The sequence below is a fragment of the Zosterops lateralis genome, assembly GCF_965231275.1.
Source record: "Zosterops lateralis genome assembly, chromosome: 36".
In the NCBI taxonomy this organism is placed as follows: domain Eukaryota; kingdom Metazoa; phylum Chordata; class Aves; order Passeriformes; family Zosteropidae; genus Zosterops; species Zosterops lateralis.
The window spans coordinates 16,839-34,176 of record NC_139796.1 but is presented as its reverse complement, the minus strand read 5'-3'; the positions used below and the strand labels follow the sequence as shown (position 1 = coordinate 34,176).

General features: G+C 47.6%; 2 long non-coding RNA genes across 5 annotated transcripts; both read left to right on the top strand.

The window, feature by feature from the left end:
- On the top strand, positions 1-13,121 carry LOC310921697. Its single transcript, XR_014592197.1, has 3 exons — positions 1-71; positions 10,788-10,854; positions 11,883-13,121. It is a non-coding gene; the product is annotated as an uncharacterized lncRNA (long non-coding RNA).
- LOC310921696 lies at positions 6,095-8,855 on the top strand. 4 transcript variants are annotated; one of them, XR_014592193.1, is made up of 10 exons: positions 6,095-6,292; positions 6,370-6,411; positions 6,514-6,578; positions 6,667-6,708; positions 6,905-7,026; positions 7,225-7,288; positions 7,366-7,407; positions 7,498-7,604; positions 7,710-7,783; positions 7,861-8,855. It is a non-coding gene; the product is annotated as an uncharacterized lncRNA (long non-coding RNA). The 4 variants fall into 4 exon arrangements; XR_014592194.1 differs by having other exon boundaries at positions 6,370-6,708; XR_014592195.1 differs by lacking the exon at positions 6,095-6,292 and having other exon boundaries at positions 6,323-6,578; positions 7,861-8,725.
- Positions 13,122-17,338: the final 4,217 nt, after the last annotated feature.

The window sequence follows — 17,338 nt, the reverse complement described above, 5'->3', positions numbered from 1 at the left end:
AACGCCTGACCATAACCAGAGACTGTCCATTTGATTTCCTGCCCTTTACAGTAGATCGTTGCTTTCAGCTGGTTTGTGTTCCTGGTGTCATCCTCCTCCTCCTCCTCCATGGATTTGTCAATAGAATTCCTGACTTTTGCTGAGTTGAATTTTGTTATTCCAGCAATTGTGGCTCTTTGGTTCCACTGAAACTTCCCATCTCTGCTGGGAGTTTCATCTGTCAAATACAAGTAAGATTGGCGTTTCTTTGGGTTGTTACTCCCACAAACTAGAGATCATTCTGGAATAGGAGTAAATAGGCATGTTTAACTCCCTCTTCCCTGGAAAATCAGAGCAGAGGAAGCAGATTTGAAATCATCATTCCATGGACTTCCACAGACTTCCTGGCTGTTCCAAAAGTTTTCCATGTTAGAAATTCCTGAGCTTGTTTTCCAGGCAAGCTGGGAGTTGGATATTATTCCTTCCTTTTATTTGATGTTTTTCCTCTCTCTGATTTTAGTAAGGCTATATTTTTTTTTCCTATTTTCTATCCTAATTGGAATTTAGCTAATTCTTAGGGGACATTTCCAAGGAAATTTCCCTAATTAAGGTTGGTAAATCAGGAATGTGTCAGCACCATATCCACAGAATTCTGGGAATTCCCAGGAAAACTCGTAAAGTGTTTAATTGCCTCGATTCATCTCATTTTCAAGTTCAACTGAGTGTGTTTTTAAATACATAAGTTCCATTAAAACTTAAATCCTGGCCTTGTTGCTGTTCCTTGGACACAATGGGGTGGTTCTTTCCTGCCTTGGCACATGTGGATGTTCATCCCAAGTGAGCTTCCTGCTAAAACAGAATTTGTTTCCAAGAATTGTCTAGAAAACCTTATTTTCTGGGAGGCACTGGGTTTATTTTCCCTATCCCTGCCTAATCAAGAAAACTCCTGGGGCCTGTGTTAGGCAGTGGCATGAGGGGAGGGGTGTGTTTATTTAATTTTGTATTTTATTTTACTTATTGTTTATTTTTTTTTAATTTTTGATTTTTGTATTTTATGTTAAATATTGTATTGTGGTTAATGTTTTAATATATTTTTTGTTTTGTCTTTTTAAAATGCTTTTGTTTTATTTCTTTAATTTTTATATTTTTTAGTCTATTATTTATTTTTAAAATTTAATAATTTTTCTTTATTACTATTTAAAATCTTAGTGACTTTTATTTTTTTTTAAATTTATGGATATTATTTCAGTTTTTGCATTCATGTTATTTATTTTGTATTTTAAATTTTTAAATTATATTTTCAATTTATTTTAGATTTTATTTATATTTTTTTTCTTTTTTAATAACTTTTGAGGTTTTTTTTAAATTTTTATTTTGTTTTATTTTATTTTATTTTATAGTATTTTTTTTCATGTTTTCATTGTTCCTTTTTTTTTTTCCTTACTCTTTTTTTTCCCCCGAGTATGTGGAAGTTTGGTCCCGCCCCCATCCCGGGCAGAACACGGCGTGGGGCGGAGCGTGGGGCGGAGCGTGGGGCGGAGCGTGGGGCGGAGCGTGGGGCGGAGCCGGGGGCGGAGCGTGGGGCGGAACCGGGGGCGGAGCGTGGGGCGGAGCGTGGGGCGGAGCGTGGGGCGGAGCGTGGGGCGGAGCGTGGGGCGGAGCGTGGGGCGGAACCGGGGGCGGAGCGTGGGGCGGAGCGTGGGGCGGAGCGTGGGGCGGAGCCGGGGGCGGAGCGTGGGGCGGAGCGTGGGGCGGAGCGTGGGGCGGAGCGTGGGGCGGAGCGGGGGGCGGAGCGGGGGGCGGAGCGGGGGGCGGAGCCGGGGGCGGAGCCGGGGGCGGAGCCGGGGGCGGAGCCGGGGGCGGAGCCGGGGGCGGAGCCGGGGGCGGAGCCGGGGGCGGAGCCGGGGGCGGAGCCGGGGGCGGAGCCGGGGGCGGAGCCGGGGGCGGAGCCGGGGGCGGAGCCGGGGGCGGAGCCGGGGGCGGAGCCGGGGGCGGAGCCGGGGGCGGAGCCGGGGGCGGAGCCGGGGGCGGAGCCGGGGGCGGAGCCGGGGGCGGAGCCGGGGGCGGAGCCGGGGGCGGAGCCGGGGGCGGAGCCGGGGGCGGAGCCGGGGGCGGAGCCGGGGGCGGAGCCGGGGGCGGAGCCGGGGGCGGAGCCGGGGGCGGAGCCGGGGGCGGAGCCGGGGGCGGAGCCGGGGGCGGAGCCGGGCAGTTCACGGGGCAGGGCCGGTCAGGGCCGGCGTTCTCGGTGTTTGGGTTTTGTCTGGGCTTGTCGGCCAAGTCATAAACGAGCCAACTCGGCTCCTGAGCTCTCCAATGAATGTTTAAAACGCTTCCACAGAAGGACAAGTCAGGAGTGATTCCAAAGGAATATTTGTAAATGAAGGGTAACGATTGCTGGGGAATTTCCTTAGGAATTATGATCCTCAGGCATATGGATTTTCGGGGGTGGAATCCCCGTTCCAGCCTCGGGCACCTGCAGGAGAAGAGGGGTCCTTATCCACAGCAAGGGAAGCCCGGTGCCCCATCGTGTCAGCTGCAGACCATGAACCGTCCCGGGAACGAACAGCAAGTCCCCTCTGCCTCACCCTCGGGCTGGCCGCAGCTGCAGGTGAGAGATGCCACAGGATGGTGAGGGGACAGAGCAGCCCCAGGTGGAGCTGTGATGGATAACGATGGGGCGGTTCCAGGTTAAGAGGGCAGCCCCAGCTCATTTTGGTATCCAGCCGTGGGGAGTGAGGAGCTCACGCTGAGGTCCTGGCTGTGGGTCATGGGGAGCACGTGGGTTTGGAGCGTTACTTGGGAGGCGATGGGGATCAAACCTTTACGCTGAGCAACAGCACAAGGTAAACCAGTGTGGGTTTATGGGGGGGGACTTTTTTTTCCTTTTCAGCTTCATCTTAATAAACCCCCCCGGTGCTCCCAGAAGAAAAAGGAGTTATGGAGACAAAAGGGCTTAAAATTGATTGAAGAAACTCCTTTTTTTCTGTTGTTATCTGTGTTTAAAGTGGAGGGATTTTCTTTTCATCTGGAATTTTAATGAATGGTGGCACTTCTGTGTGGCTTTTATTCAATATTATGTTCTTAGGTGGTGTGTAGTGTTTTGTGTGACTTTTTTGGTGTTATTTGTTATATATAATTTGGTTTTTGAGTGAAGATAACTTTATGGGTGGGTTTGTTTGTATTTGAGGTAGAATTAATTTAAGTAGCTCTTTTTTTGAGAGACTTCTGAAATGTGTTATTGGGGTTTTATGTGTTGTATGGAGGGATTCAGGTTGGGTAGAGCTGTTTTTTTCTGTTTGGTGGTTTTTAGTGATTTATTGTGTGGCTTTTTTTGTGTTTGTAGGTGGTGTGACGAGGGATATGTGGTGTATTTAATTCATGTTTGGTTTCACAGTTCACATTGGTCAGAGTATTTTTGAACTGAGTTTTGTTGTTGAATTGTTTTTGGGGGGATATTGTGTTTTTCCAGGGTTTGTTTTCTAAGGTTTACAGTGGTGTAATTGGCTGTGGTGTGAGGTATAGGGGCGGGTTTTATTTATTTAGTGGTGGCTTTTATCATGGCAAGGGTGTTGTGTTTGTTTTAGTGGGTTTGAGTTGGTGTGATGTAGTTAATTTTTTAAGGTTTCTTAATATTTATAATTAGACTGTTGTTTGTGGTGTTGTAGGGGTTTGTTTATTTAGCATTTATTTAGTTATGGATAATTTGGGAGATATTGTTTGTACTCAAATGGATCTTTTGGTTTTGTGTGTATTTATAGGTGGTCTGTTTGTTCTGATGGTTTTGAGGTATTAAGAGTTCATTGAGTTTGGAATAATTGTTTTTGGCGCTGTTAATTGAAGTATATTTGGGCCTTTTTTTTTATTAATTTGTTTGTTGTTATGGTTTAGGGTAAACTTGGGAGGAAACTCTTGAATGGGTTTTTTTTGGAAAGTAAACTAAAATTGGTCTCTCTTTTAAATTGGTTTGGGAAAGAATTTCTTGGGGAAGAAATGGAAAAAACTATTTAATACACAAAGTGCTCCTAAGCATAAAGAATGAATAACATAAAATAATAAAGCATTTTGGTTTTCTGAAGGGAGATGGTAAATTCAGAAAGCCCTTGCTGTGGCTGTAGCTCAGCTCCTTTGGTCTCTTATCAGCTGTTCTGTGTTGATAAAATGCTGAGGTCCAGGCCCCCTGGGCTGCAGGTGCAGCTCTTGGTGCTTCTCTGGGTTTTTCAGTCTGCAGCAGGTTTAATGAACCCGAAGAAAAAGGGAAAAACATCAGTGCAGGGAACTTCTCTGCCCTAAAACTAACAAAGAGCAAAGGAGATCTGTGTGCTGCAGTCTGTCTGTGCCTGGGCTGAACACACTGGAGAGGGAATGCACAGGAGTAAACACTGTTTTCTTAAAACAAACTGCGTGCTTTTTCTTTCCTTGCTTTGCACTCACAATCAGTCTGAAAGGTACAGAAGGTATTTTTGAAGGAGTTATTTTAAATATTTGAGGGTTTCTGGCACTTAAAATATTAATTTTGGAGGAGGTTTGTTTGAAGTTTTGGCTCAGATATAATGGAATTATTTTATTTAAGTAGGTGTTTTTAGGTTTTACTACAGTTAAAAGTTGAGGCTTTTTTTGTTATGTTAATAATAGAAAATGGGTTTTGATTTTGTATGTAGAGATGGAATTAGTGTATGTACTAGTGTTGACTAAGGATTTAAAATTCTGTGGTTTTGATCTATTAGCTTAATGAATTTATATAGTTTAAAAGATGTGGGTTTTATGCTTATTTGATTAGAGGCAGGTCTTTAAACTGGGGGTATACCCAGATACATAAGATACGCATCTTGGAGGTTTTTTGAGGGGAATGGACATGGGGTTATTTTTATTATATATTATATTATATTATACTATGCATTATTATATTATATATTATATAATATTATGTATGTTATTTATTATTATATATATTATATTATATTATAGTATACATCATTATATTGTATTATTGTTTTATGTTGTATTATTGTATTATATTGTATTAGGTAGTTTAACTATCAGTAATAAGAGTTGGCTTTTTTTTTGCTGGACTTTTGTTTGTGTTTTCTACAATTGATATATTTGTGTGGTCAGGGCAGTGGTGTTTCTGGTGCAGCTCTGAGCATCCCTTATTGTTTGTGTGTTTCAGGTGGTCACTTGTCTCACACTGAGATCCTCTCACCCAACAGCCCTGCTGAGCTCATCCGTGGATGTTTGGTTTTCTTTATGGCACCTGACTGAGACAGCAGGAATTTCCCAGAGGCAGAGACAGCCTTCCTTGGCCCCTGATGTGGATTCTCATCCCTGAACATCCCAGAGATAAGTGAAGGGCTAAAAGCCACAGAGGGGGTGAAAGTGGGGTGTGGGGTCAGGGGTCACTGGGAGGGATTTTTGGGTCAGGTTTGGAGATGGGGATGTCCAAGATGTGACCCCTTTAGGGCACATAGAGAGAAGGTCTCACAGTGCTGAGGTGTGCAGGGCAGAGCAGTCCCAGGGCACGTTGTGTCACTTGTCTGTTGTGCACTCTGTGTCTGTTGTGTGTCCTGTGTGGTGTGTCTTTTACCTTAACCCTTCAAGGGGTTTTTTGGAGACCCCAGGCATTGTTCTTAACATCTCCCTGTTCCTTGGACAGGCACTGATATCATTGAACTTTGACTCTTGTGCTCAGACACACATCAGAATCCATCTCTCTTCACAACCATCCAGTCTGGTGCCTTTCCAGGTCTTGTTCTGAGCTGTATCTGCAGCTGTGCACTGCTGTGATCCATTCTGCCAGATTAGGTCTTCTAGAAGTGCACAGCCGAGTGGAGGATTCTGACCGTAGGATTCTCAGGCATCCATCTCTGCGTTTCTTGGGATCAGTGATCCCGTTGGCATCTTCTTCCTGCAGGGTTCTCTGAGCCTGGTCAGCTCCCCATGGGTCTTACCTCGGTCATCTCATTGCGAGTTCTCTCGGTCCTCAGGGTCATTCTTCTTGCTGAGATGTTTCTGTCCCTGTTGTGTCCCCCCTTTTGTCCTGTCCTGTGTCACGGGGGTTGGTGTATTTGGCCTGGAGCTGCTCTGCCTTGTTGCTCAGTCTGGGTGTGGGGGGAATGGGACAAGTCCTGGGGAGTTGAAATTTGTCATGTGGGGTGTAGTTGGACTGTAGAGGGTATTCCTGGATTGACACCAAGTGTCTGGAGCTGTCAAGTTCTCCTGCAGCACTTTGACCTTTGCCCTGACTTTCTTTCAGATGCAGATGGATTAAATCCATGGCAGAGTGCCCCATCCCGGGTGAGGGGGCTCCCCAGGGAAGGTCAGTCACTGTTTGTGTTTGCAGGGGAGTGTAAATGGTGGCCATGTTACAGCCCTGCTCTTTGTCTTTATTTTTAGGAGGCAAAGCTGGGTCTCTGCAGTCAAGGTGAAGTGGACGAGGTGAGCAGTGATGGGTGGACAGAAGCAGTTGCTCTTGCTGAAGTGTCACTTGCTGGTGCAACTCTAAGCATTCACTGTTATTTTTTTTTTAATTTATTTTAGGTGGTCCCCTTGGCAGATGTGCTGACCCAGGATACCAGAGGAGGGTAGATGGGTGCAACATTAAGGTTCACTTGTGCTGTGCTTCAGTCAGAGCAGGGAGGTTGCTGTTTCACAGTAACTCACCATGATTTTTCCTTTTTTGTTTCTTTGCAGGTGCTGCTGCTGCCCAGGTGTGCCAAGGAATAGAGGGAGGGGGTGAGTTGGCCCTTGGGCAGGTGGCCCAGAGGTGAGTGCTGTGCTCAGTGTGTCCCTTTTCTTTTTGCTGGGTTCACTCTGGGCAGCCTCTGGAGTGGGGGAAGATCTGAGGGGGAGCCAGGACAGGGGTGCAGAGGAGCCCCAGGGATGACTCTTCTGGAGGGGAATAGTCACATTTTCTGTTTTGTGGTCCCAGGTAGTGTGAGGAGGTGCACAGCTGGAGTTTGGATATGGCAGCACTGAGAGAACGTTTCCAAATCCACGGAGCCAACACGTTCATTTCTGTCCAGGATGGATTTTGTCCACTCATATTCAAAAGTTGAGTTGTTGGGGTTGGTGGTTGGGTGAAGGAGAAAAACCTTTTCAGTCCCAGGAGGCAATTTAAAGTTACCTTAGAGAGGAGAGGGCCCAGTGGGATGGACCCCTCAGGAGTAAAAAGAGAGAGGTTGACACAAAGTGTCTGGAGCTGTCAAGTTCTCCTGCAGCACTTTGACTTTTGTCCTGACTTTGTTTCAGGTGCAGATGGATTAAATCCATGGCAGAGTGGCCCCATCCCAGGTGAGGGGGCTCCCCTGAGAAGGTCAGTCAGTGTTTGTGTTTGCAGGGGAGTGTAAATGGTGGCCATGTTACAGCACTGTTCTTTGTCTTTGTTTTTAGGAGGCAAAGCTGGGTCTCTGCAGTCAAGGTGAAGTGGACGAGGTGAGCAGTGATGGGTGGACAGAAGCAGTTACTATTGCTCCAGCCTCACTTGCTGGTGGAACTCTGAGCATCCAGTGCTGTGTGTTTTAGGTGTTCCACTCACACGATGCCGAGCTCCCCTCACCAGCCAGACAGTGGGAGCATTACAGGACTCTGTGGTGAAGCCTTGACCTTCTCCATTTGAAGGGGCCATCCAGGTGGGCTTTGGTAACAGCCAAGGAGTTGAGGTGTGTCAGGGAGGAGGAGCGAGGGGCTGCTCAAGTTTCAGCAGTGCCACATCACCTTGTCTGCTCTTAACCCAGGCACACCCTGCAATGTTGGTGTCTGAGCAGAGCTGGAGCACAGGGCCCGAGGACCTGGGTGTGCTCAGGAGGTGGTGAGTAGCAGAATTGCTGGTTTTTGGCCAATGTGCTGCTGAGATCACACGGTCACGTTTGCTTTTCTTTATTGTAGCTGACTGAGAGACACCAGCCCAGAGGCAGCAGGAATTACCTCAGAGGAGAGGCAGCCTTTTTTTGAACCTGACGTGGATTGGCATCCCCAGATGTCCCAGAGATAAGTGGAGGGCTGGGAGCCACAGAGGGGATGAAAGTGGGGTGTGGGGTCAGGGGTCACCGGGAGGGGTTTTTAAATCAGGTTTGGAGATGGGGATGTCCAAGATGTGACCCCTTAGGCTGTGTAAAGGGAAAAGTCTCATTTTTGATCCCAGTGCTGAGGTGTGCAGGGCAGAGCAGTCCCAGGGCAAGGTTGTGTCACTTGTCTGTTGTGCACTCTGTCTCTTTTGTATTATCCCTTTGAGGGGTCTGTTGGAAACCCCAGGCATCGTTCTTAACATCTTCATATTCCTGGTGCTGATACCAGGCCAAGCATCAAACCCTTGACTCGGGAGCTCAGACACACATCAGAATCCATCCCTCTTCACAAACATCCAGGCTGATTCCTTTCCAGGTCTTGTTCTGAGCTGTATCCACAGCTGTGCACTGCTGTGATCCATTCAGGCAGTTTAGGTCTTCTAAAAGTGCACAGCCGAGTGGAGGATTCTGACTGTAGGATTCTCAGGCATCCATCTCTGCATTTCTTGGGATCAGTGATCCCGTTGGCATCTTCTTCCTGCAGGGTTCTCTGAGCCTGGTCAGCTCCCCATGGGTCTTACCTCGGTCATCTCATTGCGAGTTCTCTCGGTCCTCAGGGTCATTCTTCTTGCCGAGATATTTCTGTCCCTGTTGTGTCCCCCCTTTTGTCCTGTCCTGTGTCACGGGTGTTGGTGTGTTTGGCCTGGAGCTGCTCTGCCTTGTTGCCTAGTCTGGGTGTAGGGGGAATGGGACAAGTCCTGGGGGTTTGAAATTTGTCATGTGGGGTGTAGTTGGACTGTAGAGGGTATTCCTGGATTGACACCAAGTGTCTGGAGCTGTCAAGTTCTCCTGCAGCACTTTGACTTTTGTCCTGACTTTCTTTCAGGTGCAGATGGATTCAATCCATGGCAGAGTGCCCCATCCCAGGTGAGGGGGCTCCCCTGAGAAGGTCAGTCACTGTTGATGATGAGAGTCACATATTTCACATTTATTGGCACTGCAGTGCAGGGCACCTGCATTTACAGCTTCAAACAGGTGAGTCCCTTGGTAACCCCCCCTGGGGAGCAGCTGGAGCCTGCTCTGGGCTGGGCTGGGGGGCCAAACCCTCGGGGCTGACACAGCTCCACACTGAGGGGGCTTGGGAAAATGCCTGGCTTTGTCCAGGATTTTTTTTTTTAATTTTATTTTTTATTTTATTTTTATCATTTTTTTTTAGCTTTCTACAAGGTTTTAACCATCAACTTGGTAAAAATCAATGGTAGGACTGAAAACATGAGGGGCTGGCAAGTTATACACACCAGAGACAGCTTTTTTTTTTAATAGCTGGGAGACTTACTTCTTGCTTTTGAGACTCTCTTTTTTTGGCCATTTTTTTTGTTAAAAACCTTATTTTGAGATGTGCTGCTTCAATAACAAATTTATTGTAAAAATATCTCTAATGTCAGAAGATGAAAGCACAAACACCAACATGCCACCACCTTAATGTTTAGCAGCAAAACTTGATCTTTACTGAAGTTAAAACTTCTATTTTTTTCTGCTAATAAAAGTTAATGAAGGTATTTATCAGCTTTTGCTGGCCTTTGGCGATACTCAAGATCATTAAAAATTGCTCTACTTGTTCTAAAATAAATACAGATTTTAGATGTCCCTGATTCTCTTCAGACTAGAAACATGTGAATTGATTTTTGATCTTCTTTCTTTTGGCTTCTGTGGGTTTTAAGCTGCATGGAGAAGGTGTCTGTGGACACGGCACCCAGGGCATGGTGCTGGGGAGGGCAGGAGGGGAAGGAACTGCTCAAAAATCCAGGAGCCGCAGTGGATTGGGAGCTGGTGATCCTGCCTCAGCCACACTCTCCTGGACAGTCTGTGCAATGATAATATTCCTATTTTTCCTCCTGAACATGGAGTTGGAGGAGAACAGAAGTCTTCACATTGGTGGAAAGGGGAACAGCAGGGAAAAACTGCTGTTTGTGTCCTCAGAGAGCAGTGGGGAGAGCCTGAGAGAAACACTGGCTGGCTGAAGGATAGTTGTGTCCCCTCTGGAATAAACTCCTGTGTCTCCTCAGAGCTGCTGGTTTACAGTAGAGTTTGGGCACATTTTGCTGCAGCTTTGGTTTCTTAATACCTGGAAATCCATGGATTGCTGGGTGATTTCCATAAGTTCTCCTATTTTTTAGGAGCTGCAGGGTGAGGTCAGTATTCTGAGGGAGGCCCTGGCAAAGCTGCTGAGGAGAAGGAACACGGAGCATCTGGGGGCTTCTCCCACCGGAGTTTCTCCTGGAGCGTGCTGCGTGATGTTTAACCTGGCTTTGGGGTGTTCTCCTGCAGTCCCAGCTCCAACTGCTGCCCCTGAGCCGAGGCCTTGCTGTGTCCCAGCACTAAACCCGGCAGGTGCGTCCTGCTTTTCCAGCCCTTTAATCCCACGGGCAATCCCAGATTCCCGGAGCTCCCCTGGGCACAGCCTGGACTCGCTCCCTGGGAGCTGCACTTCAGTCTGCCTGAACCAAGGACCTCCTGTTTGAAACTTTATTCCTGCTGTTTTTCCTCTTGCAGGTAGTTGGCAAAAAAGGAGAGAGCCAGTGGGAAGTGGAGGCACTGGAAGGCCTTATCCCAGTTCAAGGTTCCCACTTTTCTCTCTGACTCCTGGAGAAATGCCTGACCATAACCAGAGACTGTCAGTTTGATTTCCTGCCCTTTACAGTAAATCGTTGCTTTCAGCTGGTTTGTGTTCCTGGTGTCATCCTCCTCCTCCTCCTCCTCCATGGATTTGTAAATACAATTGCTGACTTTTGAATTTTGTTATTCCAGCAATTGTGGCTCTTTGGTTCCACTGAAACTTCCCAACTCTGCTGAGAGTTTCAGCTGCCAAATACAAGTAAGATTGGAGTTTCTTTGGGTTGTTACTCCCACAAACTAGAGATCATTCTGGCACAGGAGTAAATTGGCATGTTTAACTCCCTCTTCCCTGGAAAATCAGAGCAGAGGAAGCAGATTTGAAATCATCATTCCATGGACATCCACAGACTTCCTGGCTGTTCCAAAAGTTTTCCATGTTGGAAATTTCTGGGCTTGTTTTCTGGGCAAGCTGGGAGTTAGATATTATTCCTTCCTTTTATTTGATGTTTTTCCTCTCTCTGATTTTAGTAAGGCTATATATTTTTTTTCCTATTTTCTATCCTAATTGGAATTTTGGTACTTCTTAGGGGACATTTCCAAGGAAATTTCCCCAATTAAGGTTGGTAAATCAGGAATGTGTCAGCACCATATCCACAGAATTCTGGGAATTCCCAGGAAAACTTGTAAAGTGTTTAATTGCCTTGATTCATCTCGTTTTCAAGTTCAATTCAGTGTGTTTTTAATTACTTAAGTTCCATTAAAACTTAAATCCTGGCCTAGTTGCTGTTCCTTGGACACAAGGGGGTGGTTCTTTCCTGCCTTGGCACATGTGGGTGTTCATCCCAAGTGAGCTTCCTGCTAAAACAGAATTTGTTTCCAAGCAAAACTGGGAATTTTTTAGAAAACCTTTTTTTTCTGGGAGGCACTGGGTTTGTTTTCCCTATCCCTGCCTAATCGAGAAAACGCCTGGGGCCTGTTAGGAAGTGGCATGAGGGGAGGGCTGTGATTATTTAATTTCATATTTTATTTTACTTATTGTTTATTTTATTTTTTACTTTTTGATTTTTGTATTTACGTTCATGTTATTTATTTTGTATTTTTAAATTTTTAAATTATATTTTATATTTATTTTAGATTTTATTTCTTTAATTTCTTTTCTTATTTTACTTTTTTATTAACTTTGGAGTTTTCTTTTTTTAAATTTTTATTTTGTTTTATTTTGTTTTATTTTATTCTATATTAATTTTTTTCATGTTTTCATTGTTCCTTTTTTTTTTTTCCCCTGAGTATGTGGAAGTTTACCTGTTGGGAAGAAAGAAGCTGAGAAATGACCTCCCTGTCTACTGGACATCTGGATAGAATTGAGAGTGCAGTTAGCCAAAATCCTCGGTATTTTCTGCTAAATTAAAAAACCTGAACAGAGAAAGCTGTGAACACCGTGGTGCCTTTTTTTCCTTTCAGGTCTTATTCTCCCCATGCACAGTATTGCCAGCACTAACTCGAGGTGTATTGCAGAGACAGCGATAAAACTAAGTAGACATTTTATTTTGTTACTCTCTGAACCTCCTTGTTTATTAGCCAAGAAATCTAAAACTAAGCAAACAAACAAACAAACAAAAAACCCAAAACAAAACCCCCCACAAAAGCACACAGAAAGAGAAAACTATTTTATATTTTTATTATTATTTATTATTATTTTAATAAAGATTAAATATTTACCCCTTAGACAATCAGGATCATTCAATTCTAATTAACTGTGGTTCTGATCTGTTAGGTTAATGAAGTCATATTGTTTAAAATATCAAGACGTAAATGCTCACTGAAAATAAATAAAAATACAAAAAAAAATATAAGTAACAAAAAGAGAACTATAAAATACGAAAAATAATATCAATAGACATACAGTATATTATTACATGTTCCATATATTATAATATGTAAAATATACCTACTATAATGTACATGATATAATAGATAAATTGTAATGATTAATCGAAATATCAAAATAAGAAATAGAAGAGATAGTGAAATATAGCCTAAAACTAAGGCTTTTTTTTATTTTGCCGTGGTTGATGGCAGGGTTCGCGTTGTGGTTGGGGGTCTTTTGGGGCATTGTAGGGGATGTTTGGAAGGGGATTTTTGGCCACGTTCTTTTTTGCCTCCGCTCCCTGCGGCAGTGCTGCCACCGTGTGGGCACAGAGTGGTACTGCAGCTCCCCCCCGTGCCGGTGACCGAGAGCTGTGCGGCAGTGCTGCCATCCTGTGGATCTAGAGCGGTACTACAGCTCTCCCCTGTGCCGTCCGGAGCCGCGCAGCAGCCCCGGGCTGTGAGCTCACGGGCAGTGTTGCCACCCGAGCGCCGAAAGATCACGGCCAAAAAGGCGAGAAAAAATGCAAGCACCCAGAGCACGTGGCAGCCGGCTGCCTGCGCGCGACCTGGACCACGGAGCCGCCCGGGAGGGATTTTCCACGGCGTGCGCGGACACGGGATGGGGGCTCCGCGGTGCCACGGCAGTGTTGGGACACGTCTCGGTGTATCCTGGAGTCCCTTGCGCCGCGGTTCGGTGTATACCAGAGGCATTTGCGCTACGCATGCCTCGGTATATCCCGGCAGTCTTTGCGCTACGCATGCCTCAGTATATCCCGGCAGTCTTTGCGGTACGGCGCCTCGGTATATCCCGGCAGTCTTTGCGGTACGGCGCCTCGGTATATCCCGGCAGTCTTTGCGGTACGGCGCCTCGGTATATCCCGGCAGCCTTTGCGGTACGGCGCCTCGGTATATCCCGGCAGCCTTTGCGGTACGGCGCCTCGATATATCCCGGCAGCCTTTGCGGTACGGCGCCTCGATATATCCCAGCAGCCTTAGCGGCATGAATGCCTCGGTGTATCCCGGCATGCCCCGCGCGTCATTTCCCGGCGCACGCGGCGGGAAATAGAGAAAACCCCGGGTTTGTGTCTCCCTGCACAAAACCCCGACCACGGCGCCGCCCGGGGGAATTTTCTGTGGCGTCTCCAGGTGTAGGGACACGGGCTGTGGGTTCAGCCGCGCCGCAGCCGGGTTCAGGTTAGTGGATTTAGTCAGGCGCCTGTGTTAGAAGCCGAACCCAGCCGAGTTTCCCCGAACGAGCCGCGCACAGTTCCGGGGCGGCCCCGGCCGGTGTCCGCCGTCACTGCCGCTTCCTCGGCGGGCCATTCAAGGCGGTGTCGGGGCCGCTGCCGATCCCCCGGCGGGCGGGCGGGACACGCTGGCGCTGTGCCCGGAGCTGGAGCACTCGCTGTCGGCGCTGGAGCCGAGCCGGGAGTTCCCGGAGAAGGCGGCAGGGGAAGCCGGTAAAACGCCCGGAGTGCTCGTGTGGCCCCGGGAGGCCCCGGAACATTGATTTGGGGGGGTCTGTGCCAGCCGCTTATGCCCTAATGGAGAGGGATTTCTCACAAGGACACGCAGTGATGGACAAGGGGAACGGCTTCATCAGGATGAAGGGAGGCCGGTTTAGATTAAATATCAGGAAGGAATTGTTCCCTGGGAGGGCGGCGGGGCCCTGGCACAGTTCCCCAGAGAAGCTGTGGCTGCCCCTGGATCCCTGGCAGCGTCCAGGGCCGGGTGGGACGTTGGAGCATCCTGGGCTGGTGGAAGGTGTCCGTGCCGTGGCTGGGGCTGGAATGGGATGAGCTTTCCCTTCCACAATTCAGTGATTCTGGTGGTCTGGCTGAGATCAGTCAGCCTGAGGGGCTGTTGCAATTTCAGGCTGAAAGTTGAGTTCTTGTAACTTATACTGCGTAAAGCAAGAAGGAATGCTTAAAAAAAATTCTAATGCATGATTTTTTTAATATAAAAAGCATGGAGAGAGGTGCTTCCTTTTATTTTCTTCTGATTCAATTGTATTTCTCACTTACAGCACAATAGAAACCCTGTTCTGCTCTGGCTGCTGAAGGACACTGCAGCATCTCCAGGTGCACCTGAAGGCATCTCGACTCCAAGAGAGATTTGTTCTGTTTCCGCATTGACTCTGTTGAAAGGTGAACACAGAATGTCCATGGGTCACCCTGCCAGCTCCACTTGGCTCAGCAGGCATCGCACAGAGGGCCCTCCTGTCATCTCTCTGGTGAGTCTGGAGGTGGGTTTTTCTGCTGCTCTGTCCCAGAGGGGTTTTCTGTATTGCTGCTGTTGGCATCGTAGTGCTGAGTTGTGAGGAACATCACCTGGGTAAGGCAAATACTAGAAAAAAAAAAAACCCAAACAAAACAACCGTGTCTGCCTTTTGTATGAGAAATTGCATAAGACCTTCCATTACTCCAGTGTCACTTGGGAGGCAGTTTCTGCTCTAACAAGCTTTTGAATGCTGCTCAACAGCAATAGACCTCATTCCGGGTGTTTGAAGGTGAGAGAAGAGATGGTCCATCCTAGGAGCCTAATTTTGGAATGCTTTATGGAACTGGCTGAGCAGCTTTTACCTCTGGGGTTTCCATAGTCTGCCCTTGGCAGGTGCAGCCTGTGCTTCAACCTGGAGCCCTCAGTCCGCAGGGAAATGGACCTTTGGGGAAGTTCTTACAGCTCTGCTTAATGTTTTATGGATGTTGATGATTTTCTGGAGGTAGGCTGTTCACTCTGACCCATTTTCTTCTCTCTCCTTGCAGACTGAACCTGCGAAAGGCTGAGGTGAGACCAGGATCTGCAAAATCTCTGAGTCTGTCTTGCTGAGGCTGAAGCCATGTTTGCTGTCAACGGTGACATTGTGGAAGAGGCTAAAGACTGAAAACTTTATTGCATGCCTGCTCTGAGTCTTTTATTTATACTTAAGAGAGGACTTTTCTCTGCACTCATACTCAGCTGTCACTCTGAGTATACCCCAGGGGCTCCAGGGGAGCAGGACATGCAACCTGGAGCACAGTACAAAGCTGGGGATGCTCTGAGCAGGACACAGGTTAGCAGTGACCCCTCAGCACACACTGACAGGTGTCCTTAGCCCACCCCAGGGGTGCCAGGAGCTGGGTTCCCTGGAAATGACACCTAGGACAAGTATTCAGCTGCTGTCTGAGCGGGCTGGAAGGGACTGACACTGACCCTGTGGGACTGCACAGCTGTGAGCACATCACCCACCAAAGACAAATAGAGGAGCTCCTGACAGGTACCGCCCCCCAGGCAGCCCACAGCCGCTCCAGGGACCAGCACTTGTCCTGGGACACCTGGGCAAAGCACATGCGCAGCACAGGCCAGGTCTGCACAAACCAGGTGTGTGTTTGACAGCTGGAACAGGGAGAGGCTTGCTTTTTATTACTGACTTTTCAGAGGATGAAGGTTTTTTGAGTTCTTATGTTTACTGTTTTGTTCCTCAGTAACGCCTCGGCGATGCATTCCAGGGAACAATTGGTGCCCGTCCGGGAAAGACTTTGTCGGTAGGGCCAGGTAGTGCTACCGAAGATGTACGTCAGCTTTATGCTGAGAAGTGAGAAATCCAGAAGAAAACAGCCAGGTTCTTTTTGCTGATGACACCTGTATAGATGTGTCTTGTGTTCCTTTCTTGTTCTGTGTGCTCCCTCTCCCACTTTCTTTCACTCTGTCTTGTTCTTCTTTTTCTTGTAAGGAACGAATCCTCAAAATTTAATAAATGTTGCTCAATCCCTCTCCCTGTTCTGTCCTGCTTTTTGTCTCCCTCCCTCACTCCTCACATCTTTGTCTCCCTTCTTCATTCCTCTTTTCCCTTTGTCCCGCACCGTGACTCTTTCTTTGTCCCTCTCGTCGTCCTTTTGCCCGTACCCGTCCACACCTGTTGCCCAGTCCTCCACACTCATTGTACCCTTCTCTCCATAAGCCTCCCCCCTTCTGGCCACACCTCTCCGTCTCCATCCCTGCGCTGTGCCTCGGCCGTCTTCCCCCCCACCAGCACCTGCCGTGGTCGTTTCCTCTCCGGTTCCTCGTTTCCCTCTTTGTCGCCGTATGCCTCTGTCCTTGCCATGTGTCTGGCACTCTGTCTTTTTCTCAGTCTTTTTCCATGCCTCACTCCCATTCCTTTTTTATTCTCCGTGGCTCTGTGGTACTCCTCGTGCCACTTTCCCACAGGAAATCTGGGATCCTTGTGTCCCATTTGCTATTTCTGTTCTTTTTAAATCCCTCTCTGCCCTGCTGGCCATCTCAAGTTTTTTGTTTGGTGTTTTTTTTTTAAAGTTTCATCCTGCACCCTGATCTTAATCCACGCCCCCCCCCCCCCCCCCCCCCCGTCTTCTCTGCTGCCAATCCTTTGTGTCTCTTGCCTGTGACTGCAGGGGTAAGGAGGGACTGCAACCCTTCTGGGGGCTGTCCCCCTTTCTTGTTGCAGCAAAGTCCCTTTTTGGGGGGATGTACACTCGGAAAGGGCTGGAATAAAGCACCGTGCTGCTGTCCAGGGCAGTTTGACTCTTTCTGTGCCTTCTTTGGGGGTGAGGAAAAAAAGCTGAGGGGGAGGGGGTGGAGACCTGGGGGCTCTGATGTCATTTGGGGCAGCATTTGGGACCAAGAGGGAGCCACTTGGCAGTGGAGGAGCAGGTGAGCGAGGAATCAGGAGGGGTCATGCTGGGTGCCCTCCCCCGGAGGATCCCAAAGCTGCCAGAAAATTCACAGGCACGAGTGGTTGTAGAATACTAAAACCTGTTAAATTTTTTTTGTTTTTATAGATATTGTCAAAAATAGGAGCTTATCTCTAAATTCTTTCAGAAAGAAACCTTCTCTCTATCCACTCTATTGCATACAGAAATGTAGGAAACTCTGAC